Genomic DNA, 15331 nt, shown 5'->3' with positions numbered 1-15331 from the left:
AACCATGATCCTCAGATCTTAGCCTCCTGAGTAGCTAGGATTACAAGTGTGATCGACTGACACCTGGCTTATGTGGAGATTTTTATCTCCACTTAATTATGCAAAAAAGCCAGAAATGGAGCTGTGGCTCAAGTGACAGAGCACTAAGCTCAGAGACAGCAACCGGTTTCTGAGTTCAAGCCCCAGGACTGGCCACACACATGCACACTCTCTCTCTCTCTCTCTCTCTCTCTCTCTCTCTCTCTCTCACACACACACACACACACACACACACACACACACACACACACACACACACACACACACACAAACACATGAAAAATTACTATGTCTGCATTCCTGTCTTCTTATAATCAGATCCTAGAGCAGTCATGGATTAGACAGGAAAAAACACCAATGAGCAGTCCAGGCCCTAGCAACTAGACAGGTGATTTTTTTTCTCTGAACACTTTTTTTGTTTTCCCTCTCAATATTTGTTCAGGCAATTCATGAACTAGGGCTATCTTTCTGTTTTATAATGTGTTTAGTTGCTGTGCTTAAGGTTATGCAGTTAACATTGAGTTACATTTAGTCTGGTATTTTGTCCCTGTTTAAAAATATTAAGTAGTTGTACAAAGAGGTTACATATATCAGAATATGAGTACAATGTGTCTTGATCAATGCTTTTCCCTAAAGTTAGGCAATTCAGTTTGAATATAACATACATTGAATATAATGAATGAATTTGCTCAACTTTCCTTCATAGAATAATTTCCTTTTTTCCAATTTTTTTATTGTGATTGAGTGGTTACATAATTTCCCAAATTTCACAGTATTGTGGGATAGTGATGCTCAGTTAAAGTCACAAACACATTCTAACTTTCCTGGAGCAAATTGTCTATCACGGTCTATAACATTTATGAGTTCTCTGAGCTTTGCCATACAGTTATTTCTTCCACATTGGGTGATATATACATTTCTTTTGTTTTGCATAGCATCACCTGTTCCCTCTTTCCCACTTGTTCCCTCCCTCCCATCACTGCCATTGAGTTGCTTAGTTCATTTTGGTCAATGTCCAGTGCAGCTGATGGGTCCTGCTGTTATATGTTTTTCCCTGATTTCCTCTAGTTCTGTATCGTCTTACTGGTTCCCCTCCAGTGTACACATATATGCCATACATGTGATCAGCAGCATGAGGATATTTAGTAGTGGTTCGACCAGATGAGTGGAAGTTCTTTGTTTCTTAAGTCCTGTTAATTTTGTCATATCACCTAACATTTTGGATTTAGCATCCACTTATCAGGAAGACCATGTACCGTTTGTCTCTTTGCTCTTGGCTTACCTCGCACAACATGATTTCTTCTAGCTCTATCCATTTTCCTGCAAATGCCATTATTTTGTCATTTCTAATGGCTGCATAATATTCCATTGTGTATAGATACCACAGTTTTTGGATCCATTCATCTGTGGTGGGACATCTGGGTTGTTTCCATATCCTGGCTATTGTGAACAGTGCTGCAATAAACATGGAGGTGCATGTGTCCTTGTATCCTGGTTCCTGTTGCTCAGGATAGATGCCTAGAAGTGGTATGACTGGGTCATAAGGGAGGTCAATATTTAGCTTTTTGAGGACCCTCCAGACTGCTTTCCAAAGTGGTTATATAAGTGTACATTCCCACCAGCAGTGTAATAGGGTTCCTCTTTCTCCACATCCCCTCCAGCATTTGTCGTTGGCTGACTTGAGTCAGAATGTCCCACATTCTGACTGGGGTAAGTTGGTATTTCAGGGTTGTTTTTATTTGCATTTCCTTCATAACCAGGGATGATGAACATTTCCTCATGTGTTTCTTTGCCATTTTTTCTCTTCATCTGAGAAGTCTCCTTTAGTTCCCTTGCCCATTTAGTAATTGGTTTGTTAGGTTTGGGTGGGATTAGTTTCTTGAGTTCCCTATATATACTGGATATTAACCCCTTGTCTGATATACTGCTGGTAAATATTTTTTCCCAATTACTTGGTTGTCTTTCTAGCTTGGTTACTATAGCTTTAGCTGTGCAGGAACTTTTCATTTTAAGGTAGTCACATTTGTCGAGTCTCCTTCCAATTTGTTGTGACCCTGGGACTCTGTTCAGGAAGCTCCTTCCTGTGCCTATAAGTTCAAGGGTCTCTCCTACTCTGTCCTGCAATAGTTTCAGAGATTCAGGTTTAATGTTAAGGTCTTTAATCCATCTTGAGTTGATGTTGATGCATGGTGATAGGCTGGGGTCCACTTTTAGTCTTCTGCATGTGGCCACCCAGTTTTCCCAGCACCAGTGGTTGAAGAGGCTGTGTTTCTTCCATTGTATGTCTTTGGATCCTTTATCAAATATCAGCTGACTGTAGGCATGTGGATTTATTTCTGGATCTTCTATTCCATTCCACTGGTCTTCGGGTCTGTTTTTGTGCCAGTACCATGCTGTCTGTGTTATTATGGCTCTATAGTAGAGTTTGAAGTTCGGCATAGATATCCCTACCATGTTGTCTTTATTCTCTAGAATTGTTTTGGCTATTCTAGATCTTATGTTGTTCCATATGAATTTTTGGACTGTTTTCTGTATTTCAGAGATGTAAATCATTGGGATTTTTATAGGAATTGCATTGAATTTGTATATTAATTTTGGTAGTATTTCCATTTTCACTATATTGTCTGCCTATCCAAGAGCATGGAAGGTCTTTCCATTTCCTAGTATCTTCTGTAATTTCTTTAATTTTTTATAGTTTTTATTAACTAGTTTTTTTTACATCTTTGGTAAGGTTAATTCCTATATATTCTATTTTTTTGGAGGTTATTGTGAATAGGGTTGCTTCCTTTATTTCCCTCTCTGCTTGTACATTGTCAGTGTACAGGAAGACAACTGATTTTTATGGGTTGATTTTGTATCCTGCTACTTTGCCAAAGTGATTTATGATTTCTAAGAGTTTGGGGATGGAGTTTTTGGGATTGTGAAGGTATAGTATCATGTTGTCTGCAAAAAGGGATAGTTTAACTTCTATCCCTATGCAGATCTCTTTAATGTCTTTTTCTTGCCTTATTTCCCTGGCTAAGGGTTCCAGGACTATATTGAAGAGGAGTGGAGACAGTGGGCATCCTTGCCTTGTTCCTGATTTTAGGAGAATTTGTTGTAGCTTTTCCCCATTAAGTATAATATTGGCTATTGGTCTCTCATAATGGCTTTTATTGTTTTAAGATATGTTCCTTCTATTCCTATTTTCTCCAGAGCTTTTAGTATGAATGAATGTTGAATTTTATCAAAGGCCTTTTCTGCAGCTGCAGAGATAATCATGTGATTCTTGACCTTGGCTCTGTTGATGTGTTGGATTACATTTATTGACTTAAGTATGTTAAACCATCCCTGCATCTCTGAGATGAAGCCTACCTGGTCATAGTGTATGATTTTTTATGTGTTTCTGGATTCTTTTAGCCAGAATCTTGTTAAGAATCTTTGCATCTGTGTTCATCAAGGAAATTGGCCTGTAATTCTCTTTTTTGTTTGGGTCTTTGCCTGATTTGAGGATGAGTGTGATATTGGCTTCGTAGAATGAGTTTGGGATAGCTCCCTCCTTCTCTGTTTCTCCGAAGAGCTTGAGGAGTATGGGTATTAGTTCTTCTTTAAAGGTCTTATAGAATTCTGCTGTGAATCCATCTGGTCCTGTTTTTTTGTTTTTGTTTTTTGTTTTTTGGAAGACTTTTGATAGCTTCCTGTGTCTCGTTGTAGGATATTGGCTTATTTAATTGATTTATTTCTTCTTTGCTCAGTTTGGGTAACTTGTATTTCTCTAAAAATGCATTCATTTCTGCCAGGTTTTCTTCCTTTAGAGAGTATAACTTTTGAAAGTAGTCCGTTAAGATTGTTTGGATATCTTGGGTACATGTTGTGATTTTTCCCGTGGCATCCCTAATCCTGTTAATATGGGTTTCCTCTCTTCTTTTTTTAAATTAATCTTGCCAATGGTCCATCAATTTTATTTATTTTTTCAAAGAACCAGCTTTTTGTTTGGTTAATTTTGGCTATAGTTTTCTGATTTTCTAATTGATTTATCTCTGCTCTTAATTTGGTTATCTGGCTCCATCTAGTAACTTTAGGTTCCATTTTTTTCATGTTTTTCTAGCTGTTTTAATTGCAACATGAGATTATTTACTTGGTCTGTCTCTATTTTCTTGATGTGGGTACTGAGGGCAATAAATTTGCCCCTCAGGGCTGCTTTTGCTGTTTCCCACACTTTTTTTGTGATGTGTCTTCATTTTCATTGAGTTGTAGGAATTTTTTAATTTCTTTTTTAATCTCTTCCATTACCCAAGTGTTGCTTAGAAATGTGCTGTTCAGTTTCCATGTATTTGAATAATTTCTGTGGTATGTTTTGTTATTGAGAACTAGCTTGATTCCACTGTGGTGAGACAGGATACAGGGGATTATATCAATCCCCTTGTATTTGCTTAAGTTCCTCGCATGAACTATGATATGTTCTATTTTGGAGAAAGTTCCATGAGCTGCTGAGGAGAATGTGTACTGTGTTGTTTTAGGGTGAAATACTCGGTAGATGTCAGTTAGTTCCACTTGAAGTATGGCCTCACTTAATTCAGTAGTTTCTTTGCCAATCATCTGGTTGGTAGACCTGTCGCGTGAGAGTGGGGTATTAAAGTCTCCTAGTATTATCGTATTGGGATCTATTTTATTGTGTAAGTTTGAGAGTATTTGCTTAACATATTTGGGTGCTCCAATGTTTGGGGAATATAAGTTGATAATGGTAATATCCTCCTCTTGGATTGTTCCCTGTATTAATATATAGTGTCCTTCCTTGTCTTTTTGTATTGATTTTAATGAAAAGTTTATTTTGTCAGATATCAGGATTGCTACACCTGCTTTCTTACTGGGGGCATTTGATCGATAGATCCTTTTCCAACCCTTCACTCTGAGTTTGTTTGTATGTTTGTCTGAGAGTTGGTTCTCCTGAAGGCAACAGATGGATGGGTCATGTTTTCTGATCCAATCTGCAGTTCTTTTTCTTTTGATTGGCAAATTAAGACCTTTAATATTAAGAGATAGTATAGAGAGATGCATTGTGGTCCCTGTCATTCCCTGTTTTCTTAAGTTTTTCTTCTTTCCTTTCTTCCTGTGCTTGCTCAGTTAGACTTCTATTAATGCCTGTCTGGGTCTGGGTCCCTGTTCCTGGGTGCTTTCTTCAGGTTGTGTTCCCCCTCTTAGTATTCTTTGTAATACTGGCTTAATGTTTATGTATTCATTTAGTTTTTCTTTGCTATTAAAAATTTTAGCTCTCCATTGAATGTGAATGCTAGCTTTGCCAGGTATATCAGTCTGGGTTGGCAGTTATTGGCTCTCAGGGCTCGTATGGTACTTTCCCAGGCCTTCCTTGTATTCAGTGTTTGTGTGGAGAGATCTGCAGTGATTCTAATTTTTTCCCGTTGTAGTATATCTACTTCTTCATTTTTGCTGCATGCAAGATTGTTTCCTTATTATTCAGCTCTTTCATTTTTACTATAATGTGTCTAGAAGTGTTTCTCCTGGGATCTTGCTTGTTAGATGTTCTATATGCTTCTGTTATGTAGGTAAGATGTTCTTTTTTTGTGATGGGGAAATTTTCACCGATTATCTTGTTGAATAGGTGTTGCATTCCCTTGCTTTGATATTCCTCACCTTCGTCCACTCCAATTATATGAAGGTTAAATTTCTTGGCACTATCTGCTTGCTCTTGGATTTCCTTTTGGCATAATTGAAGTGATTTTTCCATATCTGTCATTTTTTGGTCCAGTTGGTGTATTCTGTCTTCTGTATCTGACACTCTACATTCCATTTTGTTCACTCTGTTAACTATGGTTTCCATTGTGCTTTGCATGGAGGAAATGGACTCATTTATGGATTCGATGTTGGTTCTCAAAGTACTAATCTCACCTTTTAATGAGATGTGTACTGCCTCTATTTTTGCACTAATCATACATCTTAGTGAGGTGTGTGCTACCTCTATTTTTGTACTACTCTCACCTCTTAGTGAGGTGTGTGCTGCCTCTATTTTTCCATGTATCTCCTGTTTGATATCCTGCATCTCTTTCAATATTTCGACACTGTGTTCTTTCAATTTCTGGTCTATTTCTCGCCTTAATTCTTGATTCATTGCCTCCAGCATCTCTTGGTAGTAGCTTTTGTCCTCCATTCGTGGTTTGCTCCCACTGGGGCTCTCCCCTGGGTGGCTGCTGGCTTTTGGGGATAGCTTCTTATCCTGGGTGTTGATAACCTTGTAATTTTTCTTTGTGATTTTTGCATGGGGATTCAGGGATTATTGGAGACTAATCTCAAATTTTGTTTTGGTCAATAGGTGTCTGTCTTTGCTTGGTTACTGTTTCTGTGCTGGTAGAGAGAGTCTGTACCAGATCTCGGTTCTGTTGGGGGCCGACCTCCAGCTGGTCTGACTCACATGGGGTTCTTGGCTCTCTGTTCTAGAGAGCCAAGTTCCTGCCTTTAGAAGGGTTGAGCAGCCTAGAATGCTCCTGTTTTCTCCTACAGGTGCTCTTGGCGACACCGGATGTGCTGGATGAACTCTCCCAATTGCTGGAGTCTGCTATGGGCTTCTGATTTTTTTGTTTTTGTTTTTATTATTTATTTATTTATTTTTGCCGGTTGTGGGCTTGAACTCTGGGCTTGGGCACTGTCCCTCAGCTCTAGAGCTCAAGGCTGGCACCCTATCATTTGAGCCACAGCACCACTTCTGTCCCTTTCTGCTGAGGAATCAGATCCAGGGCCTCATGCACCCAAGACAAGCACTCTACTGCTGAGTCACCTTACCAGCCTGACCTCCTGACTATTATCAGGTGCTGGTGGCCTATGTTGTCCAATTCCCAGCCTATGATATATGTCGAGTTCTGGTGGGGTTTGGGCTTCTGGTTCTCTTGTCTGAAACCCCCTGGGTCTTTTGCTGTCACAGGCATGATTCCCAGAGGGTGCAGTTCCCTGTTTTTCCCCCCTCTGCTTGGGCATTTAAGCTCCCTTCCAGGGGCGCTCTTGCTCTAGCCTGGCCAGCTGTATGTGGTCCATGGGCTGTCAGAGCTCTTGAATAGTTCCCAGGTTTGGTGGTCCTGTGGACCAGGTGTTGGGGTATGGGTTCTGGGTCAGGGTCTGGGGATTACCACCATCTCTGGTCTCCCTTGAAGGATACACTGTCCCCTGCAGGGTACTCACCTTGGAGCTTGTTGCTGTTTCTGTGTGATGTAGGTCATTGGTTGCCATTGCAATCAGAGTTCAGTTGAGGTGGTTGTGGGCTGGGCTGGGTGGTGGTCGCTCTTTGTGTTTCTCCTCTGTCTCTGCCTAGGTTGATGCTGTTTGGGTCATGCTCCAGGATGGGCCTCGACCCTCTGGCCGAGGGGTGGGGGAGGAGCCTCCATGCAGGTTCTGGGTGCTGGGGTTTCTCCTCTATCTCTGCCTCGGTTGATGCTGTTCAGGTCCGTGCTGCAGGATGGGCCTCTGGCCTCTGCCTGAGGGGTGGGTGAGGGGCCTCCATGCAGGTTCTGAGCGCTGGGGTTTGTCTCTGTTTGCGCTCTCTGGATCAGCACCAGTACCTTGCAGGTCACCTGCTTGAGTGTTCTGTGTGCATCCCGTGTAGTTCTGGGGTTCCCACCATGGGACTGAGAGGCTTTGGCGGGATGGAACCTCTCTGCTTGGATAGAGAGTGAAGGGTGGGAGTGGGATCTTTGTGCAAGCTCCCAGCTCAGAAGTTTCTCTGTTTGTCATGATCAGCGGATGGATACTGGTACCAGCTTCTGGGCGGGTGATCTGCAGACAACCCCATGTGTCTCTGGGACTCTGGCAGCCCCGTGCTGGGCTGGCTGTGGCTTGGCGTGCTGCAGCACGGCCAGTAAAAGTTGGGGGAGGGGTCTTTGTGCGTCTCTGTTCTGAAATTCTTTTTCTCTTTTTCTTTTTTGTTTTTTTTCTGCTGTTTTTCTCCTGTTTTTCTCTGGGTGTTCATCTTTTTGTTGTTGTCGGTCTCTTGGGGAGATTAAGCTTTGGAACTTGAATTCTATTTTTGGTTGGGGAGAACTGTGGCAGTTCCCTACTGCCCCATCGCCATCTTGGTCCCCCCTCCCTCTGAACACTTCTATAAGTTGTCCTCACTCAAATAAATTCTTCATGTATACCTTATAACCTGGTAATTTCTGCTTCTTGTTGAATTACTGCTTTTCCATCGAAACAATGCAATGCATTAATTCACAGTGTCTAGTCTATGGGAGAGGATTTGTGAACCATACCTCTGATTTGACTTTTTTTAACCTTCTTCCAATAATGGGTAGTGATGTTCATCATTCACCAATAAGGCCCACTTACATATTGCATATTTCCTCCTTTGCATAGTTATATTTCTATGTCTCCATTGAGAGTAGCAAGTCCTTGGAGATTAGGATACAAGGAACAACATGACTAATGATCAGCATGGTGTATTTAGCCCCAAGGTCAGCTGATTTTAAGTACCCATTCTGCCTTCTTGCCTTCCATTTGGCTACTTGGCTATTTCCAGCCTCATGCCTACTATCATACTATGTCCTCCTGTTTGGTTCTTCATCTGCATATGGAGACTCATGTATGGTTACATCTTTCTGCTAGCCCCAGCACTGAGCTTGCAGTAGCTCTTGCTAAGCAATGTGTAGGGGCAGCAAATAAATGCTCTCTAATCATATCATAGCAAAGATCCAGTGCAGCAAGTAAGTGTTACAAGACACATAGGATGTGGAAGAGAATGGGGCAAACTTTCTTCCTCCTCATGAGTAGAAGCATGGTGGGAGTAGCCAGACAGGAAGGCATAATGTATATAAGGTTTTCAACTCAGAGGTCTGTGGAGTTTATGTTTTTATGGTGAAGCTGTGAGACTCCTATGTTCTTTTTCTTTTTTCCCTTCCAATATTATGAATGCACTCTATCTTCAGTGCTGGATGCAGGTGTCTCTCATATCTCCTAGAAAAAAATGTTGAAGGTGATCAGAAGTGGAGCTGTGGCTTAAGTGGTAGAGTGCTAGCCTTTAAGAGAAAAGCTCAGGATCAGAAAAACTGGAAAAGAGCAAGGGAAGGGGTGATATTGTCTAAAAAGAAAGGTACTCTTTACCTGACTTATGTAACTGTAACTCCAATATACAGCACCTTTATAATAACAATAAAAAATTTAAAGCTGAGGGACAGTGGCCTAGGCCTTGAGTTCATACAGGACTGGTTTAAAAATAAGGAGCGAGTTGGGGGGGGGATATGAATGACATTAATCATGGTAGAAAAGATCGTTTTCTAGGAAGTATACCAGACTGTGAACTTGGGATTTTTTTGTGGAGATTATTTCTCTCTACCTGCCTCACCACACTTTCTCCTCCCCACAAGAAAAAATAAAACTTTAAATCATGTCTCATTGTAAGATAGGAGGTCAGCATTATTATTATTTTTTGTGTGCCAGTAGTGGGGCTTGAACTCATGGGCTGGACTCTGACCCTGAGCTCTTTGGTTCAAGGCTAGCACTGTATTACTTGAGACACAGCTCCATTTCTGGCATTTTGTGGTTAATTGGAGGTAAGAGTCTCATGGACTTTCCTGTCCAGGTTGGCTTTAAACAGTGATCTCAGTCTCCTGGGTAGTTAGGATTACAGGCAAAAGCCACCAGCAGCTAGTTTTTTTTCTTTCTTTTTCTTTACCTTTTTGGAGGTCAACATTTGTATGTAGTTATTACTGTGTGCTGATAGATACTGGAAAGAAACCAAGTTTGAATTTGGACCAGAATGGAATGAAAAAAAAATCACTAAATTATTCTCAGGATTTTTGTGTTTTTCCTGCATAAACCATCAACTTCAATAGTGACTCTGTTTGGGTGAGGTGATCCATTCCTGCTAATCAGAAAGCTGAAGCAGGAAGCTCACTTGAATTAAGGATGTGTATATCTAGACTAGACCAAGTAGTGGGGCCTCATCAAGAAACATGGCAAATGCCAGGTATGGTTGAGTATACCTAGAATTTCAGCATGTTGGAGATTGGGATATTAAGATTCCACATGTAAGGGCCACCCTGAGTTATTGCAATCTGAATTACAGCACATCCTGGGCTATGTGGCAAGACTATATCTCAAAACAATACCTGGAAATACTAGGATCTGTGAAACTTGTGCTACATATCTTAAGGTCCTTCACTTGAAATTTTCTTTTCTATTCTTTCCTGTTTTAAAAAAATATTTCATTGTGAAAATACCATACAGAGGGGTTACAATTACATGGGCAAGGTAATGAGTACATTTCTTATCAAGCATTGTTGCCTCCTCCTTTGTTTCCCCTTCCCATCCCTTCCCTCCTCCCTTCCACCCCCCCCCACTCCCATTCCTCACACCCCTGGCCAAAGATCTTCACTAGCCATACAACGGACAAGGGCCTCATATCTAAAATATACCTGGAACTCAAAAAATTAAGTCCCCCAACAAAAAATCCTCAAAGAAACAACTGCCCAATAAATAACTGAGCTAAAGACTTAAAGATAAACTTCTCTGAAGAGGAAAGAAGGATAGCCAATAGATACATGAAGAAATGCTCAACCTCTCTAGCCATAAAAGAAATGCGAATCAAAACAACATTGAGATACCACCTCACCCCAGTTAGAATGGCTATAATCAAGAACTTTAATAATAACAGATGCTGGAGGGGATGTGGACAGAAGGGAACCCTACTGCATTGTTGGTAGGAATGTAAACTTGTTCAACCACTTTGGAAAGTAGTATGGAGGTTCCTCAAAACACTGCACATAGAGCTCCCCTATGACCCAGCAATCCCACTTTGGGGTATTTACCCAAATGATCACAAACAAGACCATACTACAGCCACCAGCACAACTATGTTTATTACAGCATTATTTACCATAGCTAAGATAAGAAACCAACCCAGATGCCCCTTAGTAGATGAATGGATTAAGAAAATGTAATATGTATATATATATATATATATATATATATATATATATATATATATATATATATACACACACACACACACACACATATATATGAATTCTATGCCTCTGTCAGTAAGAATGACTGCCTCATTTGTTAAGAAATGGAAAGACTTGGAAAAAATCATATTAAGTAAAGTACGCCAGGCTCAAAGAAACATAGGTCCCATGGTTTCCCTTATTTGCAATAACTAGGATATGTCTGAGACAAGCAGAAAAAGTCAGATAAGTCGATGTTAGGTGAAATGAACCCCAAGATAAGGACTCAAATGTTTTTTTCTTTCTTGTGATTGTTTCTTCCATATTTATAAGATGATTTCTTTGTTGCTTTGTATGTCCTTCCCCCATGGTATAACCCCTGCTTTCGTTGTATTTGATGTTGGTATAATTTGTGGAGGGGAAGGGCAAAAACAAACCATTTAAATAGGGATACAGGTGGACCATTGCAACAATGAGATGTACAAGTCATTATGTCAAAAAACGAACTTCTTTTCTAAGTTAGTGTTACTATACTTTAGTTGTACAAATGAGTTGCCATTTAACAAAGCAATTTATAGATACAATGTATCTTAAGCAACATCCCCCCCTTTCAACATTCTCACCCATCCCTCTTCTATCCCCCTACCCTAACTCATTTTAATTTTGATACACACACACACACACACACACACACACACACACACACACACACACACAGAACCATTAGGTAGTTGAATATTATTCATCATAGAGATAACTAATGACTGTATTATTTTTTAAAAAGAACTATATATGCTGTTTTTACAAGATAGGCAATTCCATGGAGTTTTTCTGTGGACTGATTTATACTTGACATGAAATTCTTTTTCTTATATTCATAAGAGAAGTTCTGCCTCTCTTCCCTCACTTGTAATGTGGGTGAACATAGGCATGAAGTGGAAACAGAAAGAAGTTTTCTGCTTTTGTGCAAGTGATGGCTGGAAATTTCCTGTCACAGGATTGTGGGAGACACAATCCTCAGCCTTGCATTTCTGTCTTATGTAGGCACACCATGTGTAGGCTTACTCAGACTTGCTTATAGAAGGTTCTGTTCTTAGCCACACCAACCCCCTGGAAACCCCAGGGATTTGAACTGTACATCAGTGAACTCCAGGAGCTAGTGGAAATGCAGGCAGAACAGAAACACTGCCCACATTTCATTCCTTAATAACAGTTCCACTCTATGTCCCCTTTCCTGTCTGCCCAACACTCAGAGCAGGGATTTTTTTTGCAGTCAGAGTGGAGCTGGTTGATAAACTCACATGTGGGCTTTGCCTGCAGGAGGCTGGGCCCATGTGTCAAGGTCTGCTGTATGACAGCTCTAGCAATCATGGCCAAAGAGAGATAGTTGTTTCTGGGAGTTCTGTCATTTTCCTGGATGGCCAGATACCACCTGGTGACCATCTTTAAATTACAGTCTCTCCTCTTTACTCCTCACCTCTCCTCTCCTTCCTTTTTACCTTCCTACCTTAGTTTCTTTTCTTTCTATCTCAATGTCTTTCCTTCCTTCTTTCCTTCTTTCCATCTTTCCTTTGTTTCCTCCCTCTCCTTCCTTTTCTCCCTCTATTCCTCCCTCCCTCCCTCCTTCCCTTCCTTCCTTTTTTCCTTCCCTCCCTTCCTCAAACTTTCCTTTTTCTTTCCTACCTTTCTTCCTCTTTCTTTCTTTCTTTCTTTCTTTCTTTCTTTCTTTCTTTCTTTCTTTCTTTCTTTCTTTCTTTCTTTCTCCTTCCTTCTTTCCTCCCTCCCTCCCCCTCTCTTTCCTTTTTTCCTTTTTTCTTTGTTTCTTTGTTTCCTTGCTTCCTTGCTTCCTTGCTTCCTCCCTCCCTCCCTCCCTCCCTCCTTCCTTCCTTCTTCCTTCCTTTTCTTTCTTTCCTCTCCCTTCCTTTTCTTCCTTCTTTTTTTTCTTGCTATGTCTCACCTTTCTTTTCTGTTTTACATCTTCTTTGCACTGGAAGTGAATAACTCAGAACCCTAGGTGCGATACAGAAGCACATTAAACAGAACCATCCATCAGCACTGGATTACATTTCTCAAAGGTTTCATGTTCTCTTGTCTCAAGTGTTGCTTACATCATGTGGCTTTTTGAAGACACATTTCCATCTTCTCCAAAACATTGAATGCTCACGTATGAATAGGATTTTGAGCTGATTGACTTTATAATATAGGTATATCATGGATTGGCTTTTCATTTATTTATCCCAATAATCTGTGGTTTTTTCCATAAGGTATGCAAACTTGACGGAACCACAAAACTACACAGGGTTATCACAATTCCTACTCCTGGGACTCTCTGATGATCCAGAACTTTAGCCCATCCTCATTAGGCTGTTTCTGTCGATGTACCTGATCACCATGCTTGGAAATCTGGTCATCATCTTGGGTGTCAGCTCTGATCCCCACCTCCACACTCCCATGTAGTTCTTCCTCTCAATCCTCTCCTTGGCTGACATCTGCTTTACCTCCATTGCCATCCCCAAGATACTGATAAACCTCCAGACACACAACAAATCCATTAGCTATGCTGGATGCCTAACACAGGTATCCTTTTTGTTCTTTTCTGGATGTATGGATAGTGTGCTGCTGGCAATAATGGCCTATGCCCACTTGGTGGCCATCTGTCACCCTCTATACTATACTATACTACCCCATCATTATGAACCCCCACCTCTGTGGCTTGTTAGGCCTGCTGTCACTATCCCTCAGTCTTCTGGATTCCCAGGTACACTGCTTGATGATGTCATAAACTTACTTTCTGTACAAATGTTGAAATTCCCAATTTCTTCTCTGACACTCCTCAACTCCTTAAGCTTGCCTGTGATTACACTTCCAACAAAAACGTCTTCATCTATTTCATTGGTGTGGTCTTTGGTGGGATTTGAGTCTCAGAGATCCTTTATTCTTACATCCAAATTGTTTCTACTATTCTTGGAATTCCATCAACCAATGGGAAATACAAAACCTTCTCCACCTGTAGCTCTCACCTGTCTGTAGTGTGCTTGTTTTATGGGACAGGCCTGGGTGCATACTTCAGTTCAGTTATTTCAGACACCAACAGGAAATTGATGGTTGCCTCTGTGATGAACACCATGGTCACCCCCATGCTGAACCTCTTCATTTACAGTTTGGGGAACAGGGACATCAGGAGACCTCTTTGGTTCCTGGCCTGCAAAGCAGCCTGCCATCCATATTAAGGTAATCTATTTTGATCTGTGGGTTCAAAGAAAGAGCAAAACCAGATGCCTATGTTTGCAAAACATCATTGACATTCACATGCTTGGCTTACAATATGATTCTGTTTTGGGAACTCATGCTATGTTGAAGATATTCAAAGTCAGAAGTTCATTTAGTGGCCAGGCACCTGTGGCTTATACATGTAATCCTAACCACTCTAAAGGTTGATATCTGAGGATCACTATTGGAATACAGCCCATGCAGGACATCTGTAAGACTCTTATCTCCAGTAAATCACCAACCAGTTGGAAGTGGAACTGTGGCTCAAGTGGTAGAGTGCCAGCCTTCAGCAAAATGGTTCAGAGATAGCACTAAGGCCCTGAGTTCAAGCCCCAGGACCAGCACACATCCACATTCACAAAAAGTGCATTTAATACACGGAGTGCTTATTCTTTTATGCTGATGATAAAATTTGTACAGTTAAATCCTAGAAAAGAGGTGTAATTATTTATGGAAAAGGTCACAAATTTAAGACCTTCCATTTACTCAACAGTAGCATGATGCACTGAGATCATAGACACATATTTACTATTTTAACAGTGAAGAACTAATTTACTGCCATTTATAGCCTCTGTGATTTATTCACACAAGTAAGTTGATCTTCCTTTTAATATCCTTTTTGAGTGTATTTTATTGGACATTTGAATATCCTAATTTGACAGATGTCATTTCAGGGACTCAAGAAAGCACTTTGGAAGCTGGTCAGAATGACAGCCTAATATGTAGTTGGGTCATGTTATTTGGGTTTATACATCAGGAAATTGAAAAACCAGGCACTCAGAATTGAAAGAATACTTGTGAGTTTTGGTGGGGTTTTTTTTGGTCAGTTGTGGGGCTTGAACTCTGGGCCTGGGTGCTGTCTCTCAGCTCTTCAGCTCAAGGCTAGCAAGCACTCTATTACTTGAGCCACAGCACCACTTCTGGCTTTTTCTGCTTACATAGTGCTGAGGAATTGAACCCAGGGCCTCATTCATGCAAGCCAAGCACTCTACCACTGAGCCACCTTCCAAGCCCCAGTTTTAGTAGTTTTGATGATGATGATGATGATGATGATGATGATGATGATGATGATGATGATGATGATGATGATGATGATGGTT

General features: G+C 40.7%; 2 pseudogenes; both read left to right on the top strand.

Annotated features, from left to right (window-relative positions):
• The window catches only part of LOC138814253 (olfactory receptor 7E24-like), a 57749-nt pseudogene that overhangs the window by 20305 nt on the left and 22113 nt on the right, over positions 1–15331 (top strand).
• On the top strand, positions 9969–14191 carry LOC138814254 (olfactory receptor 7E24-like; annotated as a pseudogene).

The sequence above is a fragment of the Dipodomys merriami genome, unplaced genomic scaffold, assembly GCF_024711535.1.
Source record: "Dipodomys merriami isolate MVZ:Mamm:240054 unplaced genomic scaffold, mDipMer1.0.p SCAF_6, whole genome shotgun sequence".
NCBI classification, from domain to species: Eukaryota; Metazoa; Chordata; class Mammalia; order Rodentia; family Heteromyidae; genus Dipodomys; species Dipodomys merriami.
The sequence above is the reverse complement of the archived record's forward strand: the minus strand, read 5'-3'. Positions and strand labels throughout refer to the sequence as shown.